This window comes from Homalodisca vitripennis, chromosome 3 (genome assembly GCF_021130785.1).
Source record: "Homalodisca vitripennis isolate AUS2020 chromosome 3, UT_GWSS_2.1, whole genome shotgun sequence".
Classification (NCBI taxonomy): domain Eukaryota; kingdom Metazoa; phylum Arthropoda; class Insecta; order Hemiptera; family Cicadellidae; genus Homalodisca; species Homalodisca vitripennis.
The window spans coordinates 133,763,560-133,789,335 of record NC_060209.1 but is presented as its reverse complement, the minus strand read 5'-3'; the positions used below and the strand labels follow the sequence as shown (position 1 = coordinate 133,789,335).

Here is a 25,776-nt window from a genome sequence, read left to right as displayed (position 1 = left end):
ATAGTCTAAGTTATTATTCACTACAATTAAACCTGTTTTATAATACCATGTGGCTATAATATAAATTTATTACAAGGCATGAGAGGTTTCCAATGCATACCGTATCCGTATAAGATATATCTTAGACGAAAGATTTGGTTTTATTTTACACCAGATATATTTAGAGTAATGTAACTTTGCTCATGTTATATGCGGTGAAAAGATTTATTGCTCTATATTAAAAAAAAATATTAATAAATTTAAATTAATCATACCTTTTAAAAAAAAACTCATAATAATATCTTTAAATTTTTTTAGAAAATGCGTGTTTTAATATTCGAAATATTAACTAAATTGCAACTAATAGTTCCACATTTGTTATATGTTCTCAGCTTAAAAAGTAAATACAGTTTTCTGCGATATAGCAGTATTAAAAGGAAACCTAGTAGGTGTATATTTTTAATCTATATATTTTTTTTCTTGTCTATAAAAGTATAATAATATCAACTTAAGTTTTTCAATCATGGTCTTCCCCAATGTTAATTTATTTTTACGATCAGCATTTACATGGTTTGAAAATAGTTTCCTATCATATTCCTATTAAGAATTCGATTGTATTGTTGATTGTTACTTATTCACAGTTAATTAGTTAATTTTTATAGTCTATTAGCAGATAGAAACCTCTTTGCATTTTTAAGATTTAAATACAACACCAACACACACATAATTATATATTATATTCCTATAATAATAATATGATGGAATATGCATACAGATGTCATATTCGTGTATAAAAGCTCGGTGTAATCCTTGTAACAATCGTCTCCAACAATGAAATGTCATTTATTCAATTTAAAAAAGAAATACAATGATTTTCTACTATCGTCCTTTCACTTTCAGCTCTACAACCTTCAGTTAAATATAGACGAGGATATCGTATAGAATGGAATTCAATTAATCTACACAAGGTTATACAGCCATATTACCGTTAACCAATTAACTTTTACAAAAATATTAAATAAAAGCATAACTGAAGGAACTTTTGAACATACTTACTTAATAGGATAATTTAGAAAAATTTAAGTTTAATGAATAAATTTCCTGCGATTATAGGAACACAAAGTTATTTCAGATTGTCAAGTTCATGGGAAAATAACAAACATGACCTTTAATTCCTTTCATTTTGCTACTTTGCATTTTAAGATGCTTGGGATAATGTGATGAATTAAATTACACGTTATACTTTATATTTATTAAAGCCATAGACTTTAAATAGAGACAACAAATCAAATAAAAATTAAATAATTTATATATACATAAAAACTTATTTACATTGTATAACTTTGTACATTGTGTATTGGACTCTGCTGACAAGTTGTATAACTTAGCAGAAACAGTAATGTATCAATTATGTGTAAACAAATAAAATATGTTCGTAAAAAGAAAGGAGTTGAATGAGATTGGAAATAAAATTAACTTTTTCCTTGCCTTACTGTTCTACTTATACGCCAATAATTGTGTTCTAAGATTGAAAAGCTACTCCGTCTACCACCTCCGCGCCAAAAGCAGTCAATTAGGTTATAATGTATTAAAATAGTGAATTGAAAAACTTCCACTCAAATTATAAAAGAAAAAGTAATATTAAAACTGACTTAAGTATTGTCATATGTGTGTATAATATTAATACAATTATAATAGCTTGCACTCTGATACACATACAATATAACTGTATAATAAAATATATAAATAAACAAAAAGGATCAAATGAATATGGGCTAGGTTAACCAAATTTGGATATCTATGTCTTTTCGGAGTAAAACTAGATAGCCTACGTTGATTATACTTGCTTTGCAATGTGATTAATTGATGTGATTGATTACGTAAGTGTTTATGACAAGATATTTACATCTGGTGCTAAAATCTGTTGTCACTTGACGCGCTATCTTGCGGCGGACGAAATAAACATTAATCGTGAGTTTATAGTATAGAAAATAATCAAACATATTTTATTGAGTAAAATCTAACAATAAAACTCACCCAATATTATAGATTTACTGCATAAAAATGTGGTAATTACCATGATAAAACCACATAACAATAAACAAAAGACTCAGTCTGGTATCTACGCGTAACCGAACAAAAGTAGCTTTTACAGAACAAACTGTCGACACACAATCTTCATACGGAGGCATCTCTTTTAAAGTCAACGGATACGTGTTATAGTGAGTTGAAACAAAATATTTAAACAGAATTGTTGATTAACACTTGTGTGAAAGTCAAGGAATATTTCGTTGTTTACGGACTGCTCTGCTAGTGCGGAGAAACCGGTTGCGTGATTTGTCACGTGCCAATTAACCACACTAGTGCATCTTATAGAACGGGCGAAAAAACTCGCAACAGCGAAGCAGGTTTCCAAGGTCGACCGCTCAGTCAGCGTGTTCTGGACAAGGTCAACATTATTAATATTTTTGTTATTTTCCAGTGTTTTCTTCCCGTAATAGTGTTTTGTAAGCTATGGGTTTAAGTAATGTAGATCTGACGTCTCTATATGTTAGAACACATGAAGATTACTCGTTGTTCAGTGAATGTATGTTCTATAGCGCACTTATGACCACTGTGTACATTCCGCCTCATAAAACCTAGCCAATACAGCTTTTCTTAAAAACGCGTCTTTATTTAAAACATTTGTTTAACAAAACTAATAATTCTTTTAGAGAAAAACTAAACTTAGTGATATACACGCGCGCGCGCGCGTGTGTGTGTGTGTGTGTCTGCATAGAATCTATACCATATCAGAACTGCGTGAATAATTTACGCATGTAAATATTTATGGAATAAACATATTACAATTTTTGAATATAGAGAATATTATTTATCTTTTATTACGCGGAAGGCAGATGTTGAAATATGGGTAGCTAATATCTTGACCAGATTCTGGATTCTGGCAAAGGCAGCAGCCAAAAGCGTAAGTTAACGACGTAATGAGCATTTTATGTTGGAAAAGGGGGATACAAAAGAATTATTTCTCCTAATTTAAGCAAAATACAATAATTTACTTCTACACTAAAACCTCCACTTTTTGATGCGGTTGAAGAATGTTAATTTTGTTCCGTCGTATACTTTAACGGCAGAATAAAAAACTAAGCTGGGGAAATATCTAAGGATTTATCATGCTCAAATTAATTTTCGTAGTATTTACGCAGCAAAGAAAACAGTTACGTTTAATGTTTAATAATAAACCACGATCGGTATCTCTGCAACATATAGTTACTATGAAGTATTCCACATCTCCCCCAGTCGCTTCTGACGAAGGCCCATTCAATGAACTGATCCAAAGAAAGAATTTTTGTAATAAAAGATTGGTACTTCTAGGACTTTAAATTTGTATCTGGTACGAATTAGTCTGTGTTGTATTCACGACCTCACAAGTAACGTACAAAATAAACAAATCCTTCCTTCCTAAAAATTTGTTCTAGCTTCGCCCACTGGGAATGATCACAAACCCAACATAAGATTGGTTTTAAACATTCACGAACAGATTACGTTACTTTCATGGCAGAAAATAACAATACAAAAAACAAAAGAGCAATACTGAATAGATGACACAAGTCCCCGATTGATGCCTTACAACACGCAATATTTGTATTCGAAAGCGATCCAATACCTAACCGTATAAAAGGAAATGAAAATAGATCAAGGAGAACATCAATGAGCCATTTAAAAATTACGTACCTTTACCCAGATTCGTCCATGGGCGCGCAGATTTTTAACTCTGACCTACGTGTTTGTCCATTCATTTTCATCCCCAATTTAGATTCACATAGTCGTTTCCTTCAAAATTGTTTTTTTTTTTTTTTTTTTTTTTTTTTTTTTTTTTTTTTTTTTTTTTTTTTTTTTTTAAGTGCTTTTAATTTCAATCGAAGCTCAGTTTTGCTTTGTTTTCCAGACCAACTCAAGCCAATCAATAAAATAAACAAAAACCTTGATGTTCAAAAGCATAAAATTGCTAAACTCTAAACAAATACCATATGAGAACGCCAGAGTAAATTACTCTAGGTATATCTTTAAAAGCAATGTACCCATAAGTTTTAAAATCTAAGAGTAATTAATTGTTCAGCTTAGGATCGAAATAGGAAAACTCCTCGTCGTTACTCCAGTTTCACTTTTGGTACGTGCGTGTAACAGGTTTCCCTGACAGGCCCTGGGTTCAGAGATTTCCTACATGAAGCCCTCTCCAAAAGGTACATGCGGCTCCTCGAATACATAATATCTTTGAACTATCCTGTACGTTGTAGTATTTTACATTAGTCTTTATGGGCAAAATTACAGAAGCATCACAAAATGGAAAAAACGTGAACAAATCAAATTAATTTGAAAGACAATAGATCGCAGAATTTTGGAGATCTTAGATTCGGTTTTTATCCTCTTCCTAATAGGTTTCTGAACCTATAAAGACCTCTCAGCCTTCCAGATCACTGAGAGGCGTACGTGCCATGTTCAGTGAATGTGATACCAACTTTCAACTCCGAAAGTTTTAGCGTTGTCACACACAGCCTAGTTCTTAACGTCCAACATTCCACTACTGGACCAGCATTCCAAGCTCTTGGCGTCCAGTACATTCACTCCACTACTGTTAAGGGCTGTACGGGTTATGTGGCGCAATGTACAGAGCAGTCAATGTACAATCACTTGCCTTTCTTCAGACCATTTTGCAAGGGACCAAGCCAGAATGTGTTCAGGTCGAAGTTCTGAACAAATGGATGTCCGCATAAAGGCAAGATTATAAGACAAGTGCATCTGCGAGTCATCAGCATACATTAGTAAAATGGTTTGGAAAACTTGCCGTGAGTGAGTTGAACAAAATGGACCATAATCAGCTAACTTAAGGAACACCTCCCTACTTATTAAGCGGGCTTGACGGCTCAATTTCCAGGTAACCAGCAATCTCCAAGGTACGAACTTACCTATCCAACTAATTTTGCATCAAAACAATAATAACCTATCTTCGGCAATAGCATTCCATAATCTATAGAGCCAAATGCTTTAAAATACAGTAGTCTAATATCAAAATAGATCTGTATAGGACCGGACCTTCTCTCTATCAACGAGAGCACTAAATACCTACGTAAGAACATACACGTAGGCATATTATAGTTCTTTGTGAAGTCCGATCGTAATCTCAGAAAAACATCCTTAATCAATTTGCAACTACTAACTTTTCTGTTGTTAAAACCAGTTTGAGCACACTTTGAGCTTTTTCTTTGGCTTTGGCTTTGATAGTGGTTAATGATCGAATACTATAAATTAATGATTACTGTACCTAACTGTAGAGCGCAGTAGTGAACTGAAGCTGTATGCAGGCCCTCCCAGGTCGTGACAGCATTGTTCCACAATTGCGGCACGTCGCTATGTCAGACGTGATGTCAGGCCACATTTCCTAATCGCAATTTCAGAAATTAACTCACAGAGCAATGAACTGATACTAGACCAACCTAGACTGCCGTCTAGGAAGGTAAATATAGTACTTACTTGAGTCGAAACGTTATTTTGCAACCATAACAACATAAGCGATCTAGTTGCTTTAATAGCCGTAATCTTTGTTACAATTAGTATTCGAAAGAGGTGAAAGCGCGTGTTTAAAAACGTGAAATAATATCCGTTACATATTTTATTCTACTGATATTCGAATAACAAGATCTTATTCACAAAAAAAAGTTTAAAAAAATCATCACTCGTTTGTATTAATAAACCGGTACAACGGAGATCGAAGGGTCCGACAGAATGTAACGATACAGTTATCGCATCGACAGACAGACACATTTGTGGCTGCCCCTTAATCTTGCACCAAGGCACCTAACTTATTTAAAATCCCTAAAAACCATTGTATCAAGAGTTATCGCACAGACGGACGGACAGTCCTTTGAAATTTACATCTCGAAATCGCTACAGTTCTACGTTGTATGTAGAAACTAAGAGACAACTATACCCTAAGTTTAGGACCGTTCTATCAAGAGTTATCGCACAGACGGACGGACAGTCCTTTGAAATTTACATCTCGAAATCGCTACAGTTCTACGTTGTATGTAGAAACTAAGAGACAACTATACCCTAAGTTTAGGACCGTTCTATCAAGAGTTATCGCACAGACGGACGGACAGTCCTTTGAAATTTACATCTCGAAATCGCTACAGTTCTACGTTGTATGTAGAAACTAAGAGACAACTATACCCTAAGTTTAGGACCGTTCTATCAAGAGTTATCTCACAGACGGACGGACAGTCCTTTGAAATTTACATCTCGAAATCGCTACAGTTCTACGTTGTATGTAGAAACTAAGAGACAACTATACCCTTAGTTTAGGACCGTTCTATCAAGAGTTATCTCACAGACGGACGGACAGTCCTTTGACATTTACATCTCGAAATCGCTACAGTTCTACGTTGTATGTAGAAACTAAGAGACAACTATACCCTAAGTTTAGGACCGTTCTATCAAGAGTTATCTCACAGACGGACGGACAGTCCTTTGACATTTACATCTCGAAATCGCTACAGTTCTACGTTGTATGTAGAAACTAAGAGACAACTATACCCTAAGTTTAGGACCGTTCTATCAAGAGTTATCTCACAGACGGACGGACAGTCCTTTGACATTTACATCTCGAAATCGCTACAGTTCTACGTTGTATGTAGAAACTAAGAGACAACTATACCCTAAGTTTAGGACCGTTCTATCAAGAGTTATCTCACAGACGCAGACGGTTGTGTCGCGCCCTTAAAACCCCTCCATAACAGTGACGAAGATCCATAGGTAATACAAAGGACACTTCGATATATCGATAATATTACTGCAATTAACCGTCAAATACTTGTATTCTACTCAATTATCTTCTGACTTAATCCGAAATAATTAAGTTACGAGAATTTAACCATGCTGTTTCGCTCTAATTTGTGGCTCTACCGTCAATAATAAATTAGTAGTTTAACGTATTGCAGTACTTTAATATGAGCATATAATCCAGAATTTGTGCAATATGAATTAGTTAAATAAAAAGATTAACTGTTAAAACTTACATTTTATAAAATCGGGGCTCAAAATCGTATGTAATCGCAGTGAACTGGAAATGGCGACAAAGATAATTTTAAATTGTACGTGTATCGTCTTATTGTAATGTAAATTGAAGACATATGGTTATAACAATATAACAATAGTTTATTTTTTGCTTCGAGCAATCTAAGTGACCCACAGGTTTATCTCTTAAGGTATTCATCCCAATACAGGTGTCAATAACAAATTATAAATATTCCAGAATTTGGTTCAGGGCATCGAAATTAAGAAAAGTTTAAAGTGAAAACGCTGAAATATTGTTTGTTTGCAAGTATGTGTTATAATCCATTGTGGAAAGTAACAATGTTCTGCCATTTATAGTTTTGTTTAAAAAATGGTGACTATATTCCAATTATATCAACAAAAAGTGAAACTTTTATAATAATAAGCAATAAATTAGTACACATTTAGAATGTAATGTTGATCTTAACTCCATTTCACCTTCCACTTATTATAACGTCTGAAATCTGACACTGTTACACTCCTGACTCCGTGAGCTTGGAGTCCAAGTCCGTTAGAAGAAATAAAAAAAGTCGGCCATGAAGACGTTAAAAACTAACTCTGTGTAAAAACTAACAATGTTTCGACATCAGAGACTCCTAGACAACAAAAGAGAGCTTTCCGGATTACACAGCAGCCATCCAGGTGCATAAGTAATCCATTGTCTCATCACTTACACAATTGAGCAAGGTGTAGTGCCCCTGCACTAAACGGAAGGTGAAATTCTCATTCCCACCATAACTATGCACAATGTAATTACAAAACTAACAATATCAAGTATGTAATAATCTGTCAAGAATTGACGGAGTCATCACCATATGTTGTAAGTAATATAATGGACCTGAGAGGAAATTTTATGGCTTTAGTCGACGTGTAGGTCACAATTCCAGGTCAAAATCAATTGTACCTACACAAATTAATGTTGACGGACTGTTTAGAATAATGTTACCATCAGAGGAAATATGTGGGGTTTATTATTAACTATACCATCCTCTAAACTTCCGTAAGCTTGTAAAATTGATGTCATAGAATATGAAAACTTTCATTTCATTTTAGGAGTTCCCTTTTTAATATACACCGCTTGTTTCTTCAATGCTCAATTGTGTGGTAAGACATTTCTACTAACAGTTCAAATGTTTCGAAAACACACACAGTCACACAAACACACACACAAATTTAGAGCTGGCGTATTCAAGTACTCTGATAATCTGATATTTAAGTGATACTCTGTTATCTTATTCAATTGATAACAATCATGATACTCTGATCATTTTGTTCGTTAGGAATGACGAGACTCCAGTCCGCACATCAGTTTCTACTTTGGCTGAAAAATGTAGCAGCATTCTGTGGGTTCTGACCGTATTGCTCTTCCGCAAATGACAGCATCTAAGCTGCATTCGTCTATTCAGGAGATAATAGATGAATAATTACTATACGTTTTGAGTCATTCATACATTCTGTTGGTGGGCAGTTTTCTTGCTGTGAGTTGCAATTGAGATGATTTCACCTTTTCCCTTTGATTTCCCTGAAATAAACATGTAGTGTTTATTTCAGAGCTAAGGTACAAACTGTTTTAAACGTCAGTACATCGTCGGGCAAAAAATTTAAAAATATTTTACATAGTTTTCTTAAAAGGGTTTAGCAACTTATCTATCCACAGCAGCATTCCATGGGTGGTGATGGAACTGCAAAGACCTTGTCGTCGTTTTAGCAAAGGACTTGTGGTTGAGTGACGAGATTAATTTTATACTGTCTACTTCGACTTTAAGAGGTTAAGTACTTAAAAAAGCTTTTAACTTTTAAATTTTCTCCAGATTTTATAAGTTTAGATTGAATCCTATCGTTTTAAATCGACATTTTATAGTACACATTATTAGAGTTTATTCTTAGAGACTTGTTGATAATTGAGGAGAGCTTCGAGGCTTATAATCGGGACCTGTGTGTTTCTTGTCATTTTATCAGGCAGCGGCATACAAGCATTTATGTTTTCAAATAACATAAAAATATGCTACAGATAAATTGACTGTAACGTTACATCTCGGAATATATAGTCTCTAGTTTTATGATAATATTGTTAATACTCGTATATTGGCTATTAATTGCTGGAGTTGCAGACCTTTGAAGTCCGCAATCAAAAACATATTCTGACTAATCATTATGCCTCTGAATCATACCATCGTAAACGGTAACAATTTACTTTTACAAGTAAAACTAATCCTTCTTTCATTTTATAAGATAGGTAGAATCTAAATTTTGTATGATGTGTAGTATCTTGGTGTTTTCACACATTGCTAATTGGTTCTGAACACGTACGGATTGTTTTGGAAGCTAGGAGGATGTTGAGTGGTTGTTATGTAGATTTAACGTCAGATCATTCAGTAACAAAATTGATTACAGCTCATTGGTGTAAAGCTAATGTGTGGCACCATTGGCTTTATGTTGCCACGATAAGTGTTCTGATCATTCCGTTCATTATAAATGACGAGACTCCAGTCCGTCATAATAATCATAGCTATGCAGAACGCAATCGAGTTTACGTAAGAGGAAATCTATTTCTTCGATGGTTTGGAAGTTGCTTGGGCTGGTTGGGGTTATTTTTTTAAAGGAGTTTCGACTCTGCCTTTGAGCTCCTCGAATAAACATATTTATTTATTTTTTATATATATTTATTTATACATAATAACGATGTGTCAACATAAAATAAACGTCTAAAAGAGACATGATATACCTTTTTCGTCTGTACTTGTTTTATAATACGAGATCTGGTCACTGATGGCTTTGCAAACGCTTTTAAAAATTTACATTTTGTTATAATGAGGGTTAAAAAGTGTTATGGAATGTGAAAATAAAAATTTGTACCTAGGTTCTATTTAGAGCGGAAGACATTATAAAAATCTATTTTAAATTTTTATTAAAAAAATTATAATTATAAATTATTTTACAAAAAATTTATAAATTTTTTATTTACAACAAATTAAATAAAAACTTCTTTTTTTAACTTTGTTCCGCTCTAAATGTTAACAAAGGTCTAAATAGTAGTGTCCTAAAGTTTGATGATGATAGCTTTAAAGGTTTCTGAGAAAAAGGTACATAAAATTGGCCAAATTAACATGGGAAGGATAGGGCATACCGAACCCCCTTAAATGATTTTTTTGGAGAGTTCCAAGCTTGTGCTACAGGATGGGTTTTTTATAGTTCTATTGAAAGGATGTCATTTGCCAGCGGTGTGTGGCGGATGTGTAAATGATGGGAACATCACAAAAAATCAATATAAAATTAAAAATACACGAAAAAAGTGGTACCTAATTAAAAAATGCTAAACATGCTTTTCTTAATTCTAACCGACCCTAAGACTGGTAAGAAAACACCTACGGTAGAATCCAAATGAGCGTCGTGATAATTAATCATAGCCCTGTATGTATACTGATAAGGTTTCGAGAAAACAAGAATAGAAATGAAATAAACCTTGTATGTACTTTATGATGTATGATGTATTTTAATTTTACTACAATTTTAACTTCGAACGTTGCGATGTCTTTACACTACACCCAGAAGTGTGTGTTAGCAGTTAGGTGTATTGGCAAATGTTTGGAAAAATTCTGCTTCCTTCACAATCCTTTGATCGTCAAAAACAAACTTTAAACAAAGTATTTCTTTTTGTTATTAAAAAACTTAAAGAATTAAATTTACATACAAATAGAGTAAGGACCGTAACTATAATAGTGTAAAAGTTTTCTTTAAAATGTTAGTATTTCTACTCCTTATATTTTAGAATTTGGAGGAACGACTGGTTATGTTAATGAAAAAATATTCTTAACTCTTCTTCCAATCGAATAGCAAACATTATGTGGGTTCCGTTTGCAATAAGATACGCCAGACCACTTTTAGCGTAACAAGCGTTGCTAAACTAAGTATATATTAATAGGTTTCCAGCCTATAGCTCGATTTATGCTTTCGATTAAAACGAATTGAGCCATAGATATCAATTCTGCGATAAACATACCGTACGAAAAGGTGGACAGACACATAATAGAGGAAATTTGCAAGTTCCTTCAGTGATTGGAGAATATTCCAAATTTTAAGTATGTTGAAGCTCAGTCAAATCCCGTTGAGAAAAATGCATTGCGTTTGTATGAATTGTACAAGCCGGCTGTAAACGTATGTCCTTTAACAGAATATAACGCTGACCTTGCCTGCTCGCTGTATTCTACTATTTCCTTTTGTAGGAATTAAATCAGTGTACTCGTATATATCTGATGAGTATCGCATTCCTCGACAGTTACTGCAAAATCACCTCGTTACAATCAATAGATTCCCCCGTCCTTACAAAATTGCATTTATCCCTCTTCATTGTTTTATTTATATATTTGTTTATTTCTTTTCAACGGCAACACCATTGGTCACATCATAATAACAAGATAACTGATAAAAAGATATGATAACAAGATACATTTCTAGCAGTATAAATAACAAATAATTAGATAAAACATTTTCATCAAAACAATTTATCTGATTAAAAACAGAAAAAAATGTAGAACTGGGTATTCGAATTTTTAATATAATACAGATTAAGTACTGACTCTATATTAAAGTAGAGAGGCAATATGGATTGAGTCTCACTTCATTAACACTACTATACGAACTTGTTTCTATGAGGCAAGAGAGACACTGAAGAAGTCTATCTAAGAAAACTCTTAAGCTTCCTTCCTTTACGTGACCGCTATTATAGCTTGTAGGCAGGCTTCTACACTGAAAGATGGATTTGGATCTCGTAGCACAAGGGACCGCTAAATCAATACTGTACAGCAACGTAGGGCAGTCAATGAGGCCGTTCTCCAGGTTAAAGAGCAGGTCAAGGTCAGAGATCCTGCACCTCAACTCATACAGCCTTTCAAAAACAGCGATGGGGTCTCGAGATAACCAAGCCTACAACTCAGCATGGTGATAAAACATAAGTCAAAGTCAAAATCTCTTTATTTACATAGCCTTCAAGACTAGTAGTAGCGTCAACATAATATAATACATAGAAATACAGTGAAACAATGTAATAGAACTAAATTAAAAATATTACATAATTACATTTAAAAAAATAATTTTTTATCTTTATAAACATGGTTGTCTCCAATTGTAAAATTCGTTCAAGGAATAAAACGGTCGTCCTTAAAGCCAGGTTTTTAGATGTCTTCTAAAATGAAGGTGGCTGGTTTTCTTTATTTCCTCTGGTAGTATGTTCCATATTATTGCATCAGTGTAACTCGGTTTCTTCTCAGTGGATGTTAGTCTGTGTACTGGAAAGCAGAAGTTTCTTGCATTTCTGGTGTTGTACTGATGATATTGTACTCCGCTGCGTGCAGTTTCAGGTGCATTAATGTAGATAAGTAGCACTTTCCCGAATATAAAGGTTGATGACTGTAAGAAAGTTCCTCTACAGGTTTGTCTAGGTAGTAATGTCCGCAGTATTCTGATGGCTCTTTTTTGTAGCGTTAAGACACGTTGAATGTTTAACATAGTGGTTTATACCCCAAACAACAATCTCATGCCGCAGGTGGGTTTCGAATAGAGCGTGATAAGCAGTTTTGGCTGTAATAAAGTCGCTTATGGTCATCATTCTACGCATCACAAATAGTCCTGAACTTAGTTTACTGCAAAGAGAGTTGATATGGGGTGTCCATGATAAACTTCTATCTATTATAATGCCAAGATATTTGGTTGAGGTAACTTCTTCAATATCAGGGAGTCGCCCTGCGGTCTTTCTGTATCTTCCAAATAATATCTTTACCATGACAATACTGCATTGCCATGCTTAGTGCTATAATGCTGTCTATCTCCAGTCGTTTTGGGTCAGTCTGACTTAGCAATAGTGCAGTGTCGTCAGCATACATGGTCAATTTACTAAAATCTTGCATGAAATGAGGTAGTAGGTCATTCGTGAAGACGATAAAGAGAACAGTACCCAAGACGTGACCAAATACATGGTATTCGGACATGTTGATATGGTCAATTCGGTAAGGGCACCATATGGGTGAAGCATTCTCGAGTACAGGTAAAACCAAGGACCTGAAGAGAAAAATCAGCGACAGGTCTCACTTTTGTATGCACTTTTGGTCTCGCTGCGGTTACTAGTTGCCTCGGACTAGTAATTTCGGAAAGAATGGCTAGTTAAACTGTTTAATAAGTACCGAATAAAGAGTTTGTAATATACTTCAATTTCAGTTCTGTTGCGTTTTCCGTATGGAGTTTCAGTAAATGTAGTAGAAATACTAGCAGATTAAATAGTGTTCTTAGATGTTTCCCAAAATTATATAAACAATTAATTTAACTTATGTATCGAACCAACTACTTTCTTGTTTCACTGAGACGTATTTTATGTGAGTCATGGATTTAATCGTTGTCACTAAGCCTAACCACGCCGGATGTCCGTGAAGATAATTTGCAAGATACTTAATCAAATTAAGACGAGTTATCAAATTATCCATGTCGTGTTTAGAAACATCTTAGTGCATTGTCTCTTGAAGAATACATTGCTGCGAACTATGATACTGAATGTTACAACCATTACTTTACCCTATTCACGTATGTAGCTTTGATACGAGTTATTAACATGTGTACATATTAATTAATTGCGATCATTTTCTGCACGCAGTCATTCTTCCCTGTAGAATTTGTAGTGAGAACAACATTTTACATTGTTCGTGTCATTGAACTTCTGAGATAAGATACCATTGCAAGAAACGACGGTATGGTTCTACAGAATTGTCAACTATGATAACACTGTCCTCGTTACAGTGTTGTGAGGCTCGGTTTACACTGACCTACTCTCAAAGAGTGGAAATAATATATCAGTGTTGATAATTGTAGTATATATATATATATATATATATATATATATATATATATATATATATATATGATTCTTTTCTGTTTGTTTGCCTGTCTGCCGGCTCGACTGTACTGGCAACCATATTGATTTTTAGCCCTTAGGTTAATCTCCTAGGACCCAAAAAATATTTAAAATTGTATTAAAATGACTCAATGTCCTTTTAAAGGCACAAAACATACTACTCTTGAATGTCCCAGGAAAGAATGAAGTTTTTAATAATGAATACATGGCAAAGTACATTAATTTCAAGTTTTTTTGTTACAATTTAATAATAATTTGGTTGCCATAGTTGGCAACTCTGTTTGGAAAGCAATGTTTAGATTGATTTTTTTAAATTCTTCTCACCCCATTCAAGCGATCTCTTTGAAGTGAGGAAAAATGGATACACCACGCAAGAAAAACAGAAATACATTGAATCTGTCTGTAAGTATTTTTTATTTGTTTTATATAAATTATAATTATGTTATTTATAAGCACTTGAATATCTACTGTATCAACTAGTGAAATTGGTCTTGCTGTTACATAGCTATGGGTTTCATAATTTGTGCCACAAAATTTTTGTCCTTTTAAAAGTACAATGATTTACTTAATTTTGTCAACTATAACATGTGTTACGGACATCAGGTCGTAGTTAATTTAATTTATTGCGTGAATAATCGTAGGATTATATTTTTGTAATCATTTCCCTATCAAATAACCTAAACAATGACTGTTTCTTTTTTTCAGTAAAATCTGATGCAGCTATCTTAAACAGTTTGTTAAATCAAACCAAACCCAGTAAGCTTAAACTTTTTTGCTCTAGCAATTCCTATTGGGATCGTCTGTGACTTTTAACATTTGTCAGGGAGAGACAAAATGTTCTGAAGAAAGAGCTGCAAAATTTGGTTTTTGCAAAAGTACTATCTTGTGTATGACACATACATAAGTGCCTGGTCACACGCTGCACTATAATAGGCATTTAAGTACTTACAAGTTGTCTGAAGAGCTTTTAGTTCATGGATTTAGATCTTCTGATACAATTGACAAACATAGAGTATCCGAAGATCCCCTAAAAACCACAAATATAAGAAGAAAGAGGCCAGAGGCTCAGTAGGTAATCATTTTAAAGTTACGGAAGTTACGGAGAAATTAAGATAACAACTCGTTACAATGTTGGCTTTGTCCAATGAGAGAAAAGAGTCTTTGAATTTTATTCAAAGATGGTCTAAGATTGAAAAAAATATTTTTGTTCCTCAACCCCAAATTGTCAAATCATATGAGCAAATAAGAGGAGTGTTGACAGAATTCTGTTTCATTGTTCATCAAGACAGAGGACAAGAAAGTGGACCACAAGAGCTATTATGCATTCCCTGGGTTTGACTATAAGTAATTCCTGGCTGATCTATCGAGAAGACCAAATACAGACTGTCCGCATTAGAAGATTACTCAGCTGCGAAAGTACAAATTGGACTATGGTGAGTATTTAATTGAAGCCAACACCATTGCTTCTAACTTAGAAGAAGATTCTTCAGATCTTGACTATGCTTCCATGGGTTTCTGTAGGGAAGGTGAAGGAAGTTACTTCAGGGGAAAAGAAAGTGGGAGATTTCTTTCCAACAACCCGTTTCCACACGCATGACAACCAACGCATGTTGCCAACAGTTGTCGTGCAACAGAAGCAGCAAAAGTGAATGAAGAAAACATCGGTTTTTGAACTAAATGCAAAGTCCACCAGTAACTCGTTGTTCAAAGTAACTGTTACGCTGAATTTCACATGTAAAAGTCGAGGTATATATATGTTTAACAATATTGTTTACTTGTTACAAAGAATGTTAGAACTAAACACTAACATTTCGACTCTTGGTTGACTATTTCATCAATTGTCTAAATGATTTTATTTACTAGGCTTACTAACGTTAATTTGCTAATAATATGTTGTACAAAAAAATATTTCATACCACTTTTATCACACCTGTTGCTAAAAACTCATTTTCCATTGCATTCTTGACAGTTCTAGAGTAATGTACTTAAGACTGTGTGTCCCTTTAAAATGACATTTAAAACTTATAAGGGTAAGGTATAACATTCATATTTTATTTTAATAGCTTTCATGGGTAAATTTTATGACAATAGTGAAAACTCGTATATTTTGTCAAGAATTTACTTGGGACTCAAACGTGTTTGACAATTTGTCCTTTTAAAAAGGACACCAGACCAATACAACTAAAATCCAAAAATTATTCTGGATGTACTGTAGTTTTAAAATTTGCTCATTTAAACGCACTGCGGGCTCTAGAAAGTGAAGCCTTAAATATTTTGTCTCCTTATTTTTGGTCGTAGTATTGTGGGATACAGTGAACATGACCGTAGTCCAAGTATACATTAACAAACTGTTAAATACAATACAGGGCCATTGAATTAAAATAAGCTTAGAATGAGATCTTTTCATATACAGTCCTTGTTCGAGAGAATAGGTATTTATGTTGCAATAATACTCATTTAACCGATATATCTTAAATGGATATATCTTAAATGGTCGGGTTGTAATCTTTTTCCACATTCTTTCATTAAGCACTGATACGTAATAATACTCACTTTCTCTCATCTCTAGTTTAAGAGGAAACCCCATTTTAATACGACCTTCCATGACTAAAGAACTTTTAAAATACCGTCGTACTATGCGACGGGTCTCTGTAAGAATACACAATGTTCGCGGATCGGACTGTATAGGCTAATAATTTATTAAGAAGATAATTATTTCTGTGTATTAAAAATAGATACCTGAACGAAAAGTTATAACTTTCTACGAAAAAAATAAATCATAATAACTGGCATTGAGTTGTAATCAAATAATTAATTATTATCCTCGTCTTACATTTATGACTCTATTAGTCACTTTTTAAATTATTTAATCCATTTTTAGAGAACTAAATGTGCAAAAAAAAGAAGCTTAAGTGCTTTTGTCTGTTTGTCGCTAAACGTCCTTCAGGACAAAAATATCATAAACATCAATTTGTACTTGATTATGGAAAACATATTTAAATTAATTCTTCATGTAACAACCTGATAGTGAATTATACTACCGCAGTAAATAAGTTATGAAATAATCGCTAGGTTTGAATTAATTAACTTATTGAAAACAATTTAAGTCATCAACGTTGTAAAAGCTATTTTAATATGACAATAAAATCAGCACCAGCAGACTACCATCATAAGAATAACACAATCAAAAATTACCCAGCGTATAATACGAGTAATATACAATAGATTAACGTGTTTATTTACCTGTTTATCATCAAGCTCAGTCAGTAATTGCCGATAAACAAAAGTAAACAAAGCACTGCACGGCCTACAGCTGAGAGGTTAGGAAAGATCCACTGCCACTGCTAGTGCAAGTGCGTCATCTCTCGCGCTAAATTTGATATTGAACTGAGTCTCTGTGCATGCGCGCCACGGCGCGACCGTGTGGCTGTGTGTGTGTGTGTGTGTGTGTGTGTGTGTGTGTGTGTGTGTGTGTGTGTGTGTTCACATCAGCTGTCGAGGGTCTGGACCGCTTGTACACGCGACCCTTTCCGTCCTGAAACAACTGAACAATGGAATCGATTTAAGTTTCATATAACTAAAACAAATAATGAATACCCCTTTAACTTATTGACCGATCATTACTGCATCTTAAGCAAGGACGTAGCCAGTGAGGGGATCCGAGGGGTCGGGACCCCCCAAATTTTCAATTTTCTTCCATTACTTTTTTAGTAAACAGTTATTATTATGTAAATAATTCATTATTACTTACATGTAATGCGGAATGATCGTTCTCAACAAAGAAGCGGTCAAGGACTTTTTAAGGAACAAAATGGGGCCTTTCTCTCTGTTCACTACGGAAAAATATCAGTTGTCTGGACCCTCTCCCCCAAATTTTTACCTGGCTACGTTCTTGATCTTAGGAGTTATCAAACAGTTTCATTAGTACGTACATAATATTGTACTACGATAGATGAAATCGAATTTCAGCACTTCTTTCCAATGGTAAAATTAAATTAAAATGTTTTGCGTCTAGTAGATAATTATTTAATGTTAAAAAATTTCAGCATGGACGAATATAATTTCTTACTCATAAGTTTGTTTAATACTGCAAGGATAAAAAATAATGCCATGTTATTGGAATTTGGTAAGAAACTTGTTAAATTCAAAAACTTTTGTCGAGCAAAGATAAAAGAGGTTGAGTCAATATTATCGCAATACCACAGACTGCTATCGTGTAGGGCAACCTTGTGCGTGCTTCTCACACAGTTACTCTCGTGTGCTTGTCACATTCAGTTTGGAACAAATAGAAACTTTGAATACTAATCATCTTTTTTTAAAGCAAAGGGAATATTTTCCGTTTCCATCTTCTACCACATGTGTGAACTGAGTGTTTTTATGTATGTTGAGTAACTCATCTGCAATAAAATGTTTTCCCTACATTATTTTATATCAGTTTTAGGTATGTTCGAAAGTGAAATTGACCAATAGTCCATAAGTATTCTTTTACGTTACCAACAGATGTGTAGGTTATTTGCTGTACTCTCCAAATCCAGAGAAAAGAGTAAGCTTTTTACTCATCAAATATCTATAAATTAGTGGTAAAAATCCACCGTTAACGAGGAAGTGTGATGATATTTGAGTTCATTCTCCATCTTGAACATATCGTTTTTAATATTTTAATATGTTACAATACTTAGTAACATTGATTTCTTCAGATTTTCAAAAATTCCATTTTGTGATAAAAGTCACAAAAAATATAGAGCATTGGAAGAATTTTGATTGTGTGTTATTCGTAATTGTACTCAGTCTTCAATTATTACAGCCCCTGTGAGCTTAAATAGTAGGCTACTATAATAGGCCTTCCGATAGCGATATTGGTATTTCTGATTGCGTACGAAAAGTCGACATTGTTTGTCTAAATATAAACAAATAATATCCCTTCTAGCTCAGTAGGAAGGAAGGTAGATCTCATATGAGGCCGTCATCTCGAAATGTCAGACTGAAGATGCATTAATTAGTTAACATGTTTGGTACGGATGACACTGATTGGAAAATAGCCCTTAATTTGGTATGTTAATTAATATAATCGTAACACTTTCAAACATTTAGAAAGTCTATAATCTTGACACCTTACTGGACAAAAATTGTTACAACCTTGTACATTTTTCTGTAAAAACTTGGACTTGATTTAGTTACAATTAATCCGAGATTATGTTTGTAAATATATTCACTTGTAACGGTATACTTCTATAACTTTAAACCACCATTTTGAAATCTGAAAATACATCGAAAAATAAGTAGGATTAAATGTTGCTTGGAATTACTTGACAATTTTAGGAAAGGTGTCAGTTTTGATTTACTTTGTTAAATACTTGAAGTAAAACATATTACCTAAATGCGAATTATCGCAATCTTGAAACGTTTTATTCATTACAAATATTACCTGTGTACGAAGTTTAGTCTGTATCTTAGAGCTACGGTAGTTGTAGTGTTCACAATTATTCGCGCAATGTTGTATGCTCGCTTTCTGGAAACCATGTGTGATGAGCTAACATTGTTGTAATTGACCTGAGACTGTAATTTGTCATCGACTATCTCCTGAATTGGACGAAAGCAACTTAGATACGGTGCTTTAACAATAGGATCAGAACCCACAGGAAGGCTGCTCCTTTTTTCAGCAAAAGTAGAAACTGATACACAGACTTGAGTCTCGTCATTCGTAATGAACTGAATGATTATAGTACTTATCGTGGCCACTTGTACACACGCCACGAGTACAACATCATAACTTATAATCGATCTCTTTGAATTGCTAGTAGAAATGTATTACCATGCAATTGAACATTGAAAAAAACAGCGTTTAGATTAAAAAAGGAACTCCTAATAATGAAATGAAAGTAATATGAGTTTTATAAATCGATGAGCGAATGTACTTCTAAATCTATAAATACTATAATACGTATATTGTAGGATTTAATTTGTTTACATATTTCATGTCATATATTTTACAAGCCTGCGGAAGCTAAGAGGATGGTGTAGTTAATATTAAAATTTACTTTAAAAAAGTCCCACATATCTCCTCTGATGTCAACATTCTTTTAAACAACAGTCTGTCAACATTTCTGTTACAATTGATTTTGATCTGGAATTACATTATCACGTCAACTAAGACCATCAATATCTCCCTGAGGTGCATTATAATATTTAAAAAATATGGTAATGAGTCAGTCAATTCTTGACAGACTATGACGTACTCGACATTATTAGTTTTGTAATTACATTGTGCATAGTTATGGTTAAAATGGTTGATTCGATGAGAATTTTGAATTTAGCTCCATTTCACCTTCCGCTTGCGCAGCGTCTGAAATCTTGCTCAATTGTGTACTTGATGAGACACCGAGAACACCTCTTCACCTTGATTGCACTGGATGGCTGCTGGATAAACCAGACATAGCCTTTTTGTAGTCTAGGTATCTCTGGTGTAGAAATGATGCGTAGAATTCGTTTTGAACGTCTTCATCGCCCATTTTTTATCTCTTCGGCGGACCTAGATTTCAAATTGAAGGGTGTGGCAGTGTCAGATTTCAGACGTTATAATAAGCAGAATGTGAAATGGAGCTAACTCAATTTACATTGTAAACTTGTACTAATTTTATTACGTATTATTATAAAAATTTCACTTTTTCTGGATAAAATTTGAACATGGTGACCATTTTTGAAATGTATGAAACCGTAAATGGTACAATATTGTTACTTTCCACAGTAAAATATAACAGAATCTTGCAAACAGACAATAAGCAAAATGTTTTGGTACTTTTACTTTTACTTTTTCTTAATGTTGATGCCAAATTTTGAAATTTATATCAATGTTATGGGACACCTTTAAAGGGACAAATACCTTAAGAGGTAAACCGATGGGACACTTAGAATGTTCCAAGCAATACATAAACCATTGTTATAACCATATGTCTTCAATATACATAACATTAAGCCAACCCACGCACAATGTAAAATTATGTGTTCACAGTGTTAATTATCCCAAGTGTACATATCTAATCTTATATACTCGTATTAAAATACTGCGATATTTGGAACTACTAATGTATTATTAATAGTAGAGCCAGTAAAAAACAACATCAAAAATTTTGATAACACAACATGGTCAAATTACTTAAGAACTCATAGGTTGAACATTCAAATATTTTGTTATTAAGTCAGAATGTAATTAGAGTAAAATGACAAGCAGTGTTTGAAAGATATTTGTAGTAGGTAGGTTATTTCACAAGACAATTTTAAGTACTGGTCGATCCATAGATTGTTGATAAGAGACCTTAACTCCACGGTGATACTGCAACTCAGCCTTACTTGAAGCCCGATCTGCGTTGGCAGAATAGTCGTATGCTTATCTGTCCCTGCCAACAAAGCTTTAGATACAGGTACATGGAAATCAGATGGTGTTTCATCAAAATGAGATAACGTGTGAAGTCATTCTTTAAAAACACCTATGCGGACTAGGCATCTTCCTGCCCCACTGCACTTACACGGTACATGCTTTGAATTCGAGCCAACCCCTGTACCGGGAGTGTTTATACTATTCGACTGTACTCTGATCGGGATGGTTGGGGCGTCTAGTAGGGACATCTTGCGTATGAAATCCATACCTAAATGTGGTGGATACTGTCTAAGTGAAGTTAACTTTAACCCATATGTGTCATATCCATAGTTTTAATAATGGAGCAGTAGGGAACTGTAGAAAATTGCAGCGTCTTCAGATGTCCTGTGGGTCTTGGGTTGAAATGGTTTGACAGGAATAATTCTTAGTAAACTACCAGCCACGCTGGAAGCAGTGACCCAAAAATGTTAAAATGTCGTTGGACAAAATTTTAAACCTACAGGTCTGTTCGATTTAGAGATACGTATATTGTGAACAAACAGAAATGAACTTTTCCAGTCCCTAACACTCAGCCAATAATACTTATTAAAATAACGTTTAAGTTGATTTTGAACCAGTTTGGCTTAATTTATTAAACTATAATCGTCTTAAATATTAATTACGATGTAAGGAATACGTCACATCACGTGTCACTCAAGAAACTTTACTGAGGTTGCATGTAAAATTTGAGCGTACAGCTCATTTCGTTAGGCTACATGTATTAATATATCACAATGACATATGATTGTACTCAGTTTGTTTATAAATGATTTATTATGCAATTTTCTCGTTGCTATCACGGTTACCCATAAAAATGATTTATTTTGTCCATGGAGTGACATACACTACCATAGAACTCCATGTTTCTAATGTAGAGATGAAGTTGCATGCAAAATTTCGAGTGTACAGATTAGTACATTTCATATTCATTTATTGAGTCAACGGTAAACCATTTCGTACATATCAAGTAACAGATGGCATGCCAGACATTAACAAATCCAAATAAATTTCGCCAACACTTAATTGTAGATAATAGAAAACAATGTTATCAAATATCCAAAGTTGAACATAATATACATACAAATTAACGCCTACATCAAAATAAATATCAAAATCGATTAATTATAAATAATATTAAAAGTATTAAATACCAGCTGAAGTTTAATTTACCACCCATTAATAAATAACTAAAAATACCGCCTAATAAATAATAATTAACAAACAACATCTAATAAATAATACATTTACCACCATCCAAATAAATAACAAAATAATTTAATTATAAATAATAAGAAACAACATTATGCAACAACCAAAGCTCATATCACAGGATATAAATCAAAATATTTAATAACGGCTCAATTTGTATAGATCTACAATGCACATTAAATAAAGTCCTGCAGAGATCTCCGAAAGGATTTGCTTGAGGACCCAAAGAACTCAACACCACCATTCACTATGTTTCCTTTCCTCTTCATTCTTGGAATACAGCTGTGGTGGGCGTAAACAGAAGACATATCACGCCTGCAGAAGACGTTTTGGGACCTCGTAATATTCGGAATTCGATAACACCGTGCATTCTCAAGATACCTTGCAGACAGACAGACAGACTTGAAATTTTACCATCCCCTTGAGTGATAAGCATGGCTAACACTCACCCAATACAATTTAAAACTTTTAAATTATGCTGAAAAATTTCAAATAAAAAGTTTGTTTTTGAAAAAATTAAGAAAATTATATTCAATGTGTTTTATGTTTGCAAATATTAAAATTTTGGGTTTGAACCGCAAGAATAATTGTTTAAATTATCGTTTGGCAAAACCAAATGAAGACGTCAGGGGAAAAACAAGCTCAGTCACATTTTGCAAACTTTTCAGGAAATAGATTTTAAAGTTTAAAGTCTAATTTCTAAGTTAGTTTTAAGGTCAGGTTATTTTTTAAATGCTATTGTTAATATTTAACTCTTTTAATTTCACAATTTAATTGTGTATTTAAAAAAAAAATAAATATTAACATCAACGTTTTTTAAAATATTTGGTATAAAGTACAGTTTTTACAGTGAAAAAACAGGCTCAGTCCCGGACTGAGCCTGTTCTTCCCCATCGTACTAAACGAGGATTGAGACTAGGATAGTTAACACAAACCCAAGTCCAAAAATAATACAGATATTTATTTTACATATAAAACTTAGCACATTGAAAATATAATTTAATTTGGATTGCTTCATTTAAGACCCTAATGTTATTCATCCAAATGGGGGAAGATTGGTGAAAGTATTCTTGGGCAGCACTACTACAAAATATCTTTAAATCTTTCAAGTCATTGTATTTGGCCTTCTTGATAGGCAGTGGACCTGTAACAAAATAATAAATTGCAATAAGGCCTAGCAAGTTAAAATTGTTTAAACAGTGTTAAATTAGGTTCTTTAAAATGTTCACTTACCATCATAAAGATTTTTCTGGCATTAGAAATTCATTTTTCAGCACATACTGTTGAAGAAGAATGGGTTTTTTTTCTTTGGCAGGATTGAACATTTGCCCACGCTGCATAGTAAGAACTCCTCAGCATCAATTTTTGTTCATTACCATTGCCTTCCTTGGAAATTTTAAGCTCCTTTATAGTCCTGGTAGCAAATGGGCATTTTTTTCATATATAATGTGTCCAAGAATTTTGTCCACTGTCTACAGAATTGATTGTCAATACTCACAACTTTAAAGGGAAAAAGGGTTCTTTCTAGCATTTTCAAAAACTTCAATCCAATCTGAAGGAAGTTCTGCCTTAGATTTTGTGTTGACAAGCCCCATATTCTTGTCGCATTCCATGTATGAATGGCCACGCACAGGGAATGTTACTTTGATGGAGTCAAGTTTTCTTTGCTTCATAAACAAGATAATGTAAAAATCTTATCATTGTGAAGTTTTTGTTCTGGCCCGAGCAAGAGTCACAGAATATGTGAAGGTGTCTAATTTTTTCATCCAGATGTTCATAGACAAAATTGTGTAGGAAAGAAGAACATCATCACTCCCTTTCTTTCCTTCAGTCTCAGGATATAGGTAAAAAATACTTTTCGCACTAGACAACTCATGTATGTTAAAAGCATACATTGATAACTGCCGCTTGTAGTAGATGTCATTAGTGGTATATTCGGCAATTGTAAATTCTTACCAAAGTCCATACTTATGGCCTCATGTTCCACTGATTGCTTACATAATTGTTTGGCACGTGTTTTCCTTTTGTAGAACACATCTGCTTTTGATTTTTGTGGAGTTTTGCTTCATTTTCAAGAGAAGTTATTTCCTTATTAAATGTTAGCAACATCATCGGATTCTCTGTTATTTTTTAATTGTTTCTGTAGCCCTGTAATTTTGGCCGTTAGTTTCATCGCACTTACTGCAAGTGTCAGTTCTGGGGTAGCCAAAACTGATGTTAAAGTCACTGCAAAAACATTGTCTATATGTTTTCATATGATACCTTTGCATTTGGATATTTTGTCTGAAACATTTGATGCATTTTCGAAACATTCAATTCTTCAGGTAGGTAGGTTTTTGTTTACTTTTGTGGATGGCTATAGTGCGATGATCTTCCTTTAAATGATTTTATGTGATCACGTATAAGATCTACAGTTTCATTAGATACTCTATGTGGCCTATTTAAATGTTTACCACGTTTGTCCTTTGGTGATGTGCCAGCAGATTTAAGACTCTTAACCAAGAACTCAACTTTGGCTTTGGAAATTCCGTGAATAGAAATGAATGCCTTACGACAAATGCTTTCTTCTACTAACATGTTATCTTTCAATACTCGTACTTTATAGGCATAAGATGCTTGATTTTCTCTAGCATTTTCTACTCTAGGCCTTCTAACGCTGAACAGGTATGACAGTTATTAACCCACATAAATAGCTATTTTGTTCATCATGTGACCTCATAAGATTAAAGTCGGAGAGAATCTTATTCCGAGATGTCTCATTTACTCGTCTGAAACAGCCACGCAAACACTGACAGTCACTGCCCATTTCATGCTTTTGAATTTTTAGCATTTTTACTCACAGCCGACATCCTGCCATATTTTTTCCGTTTTTTTTTTGAAAGCTGCTCGTTGGTTTGCTTTGTTGCAGCAAGGCATTGCACTTGAGGAATATCGTCCTCTCCACTATCCATGCCAATAACTTAAATATACAAGGCCTAAGCAATATATCTACAGTTTATCTTGCTACTCACACAACTAATGTTTGGAGGTTATGTTGAATTTGCACTTGTTCTGACACATTCACTAAAAAAATTAGCCTACATCACATTTCCCTCTTTAGCTCAACTACAAACATAAAAACATAAGCTTACTATCTTCACTTGCAGAGGAAACTTTACAATCATAA

At 33.7% G+C, this 25,776-nt stretch overlaps 1 protein-coding gene across 2 annotated transcripts in view; it reads right to left on the bottom strand.

Moving 5' to 3' along the window:
- LOC124357545 overlaps window positions 1–17,379 on the bottom strand; it is a 50,221-nt gene extending 32,842 nt beyond the window's left edge. The window contains exons 1-2 of one of the 2 annotated variants that reach the window (XM_046809443.1): window positions 17,231–17,379; window positions 5,300–5,416 (exon numbers count right to left, since the gene is read on the bottom strand). The gene's annotated coding sequence lies outside the window, so the exon portion shown is untranslated. The remainder of the gene's footprint in view (window positions 1–5,299; window positions 5,417–17,230) is intronic. The other variant, XM_046809445.1, reaches the window with a different exon arrangement.
- Between the last annotated feature and the right edge of the window lie 8,397 nt (window positions 17,380–25,776).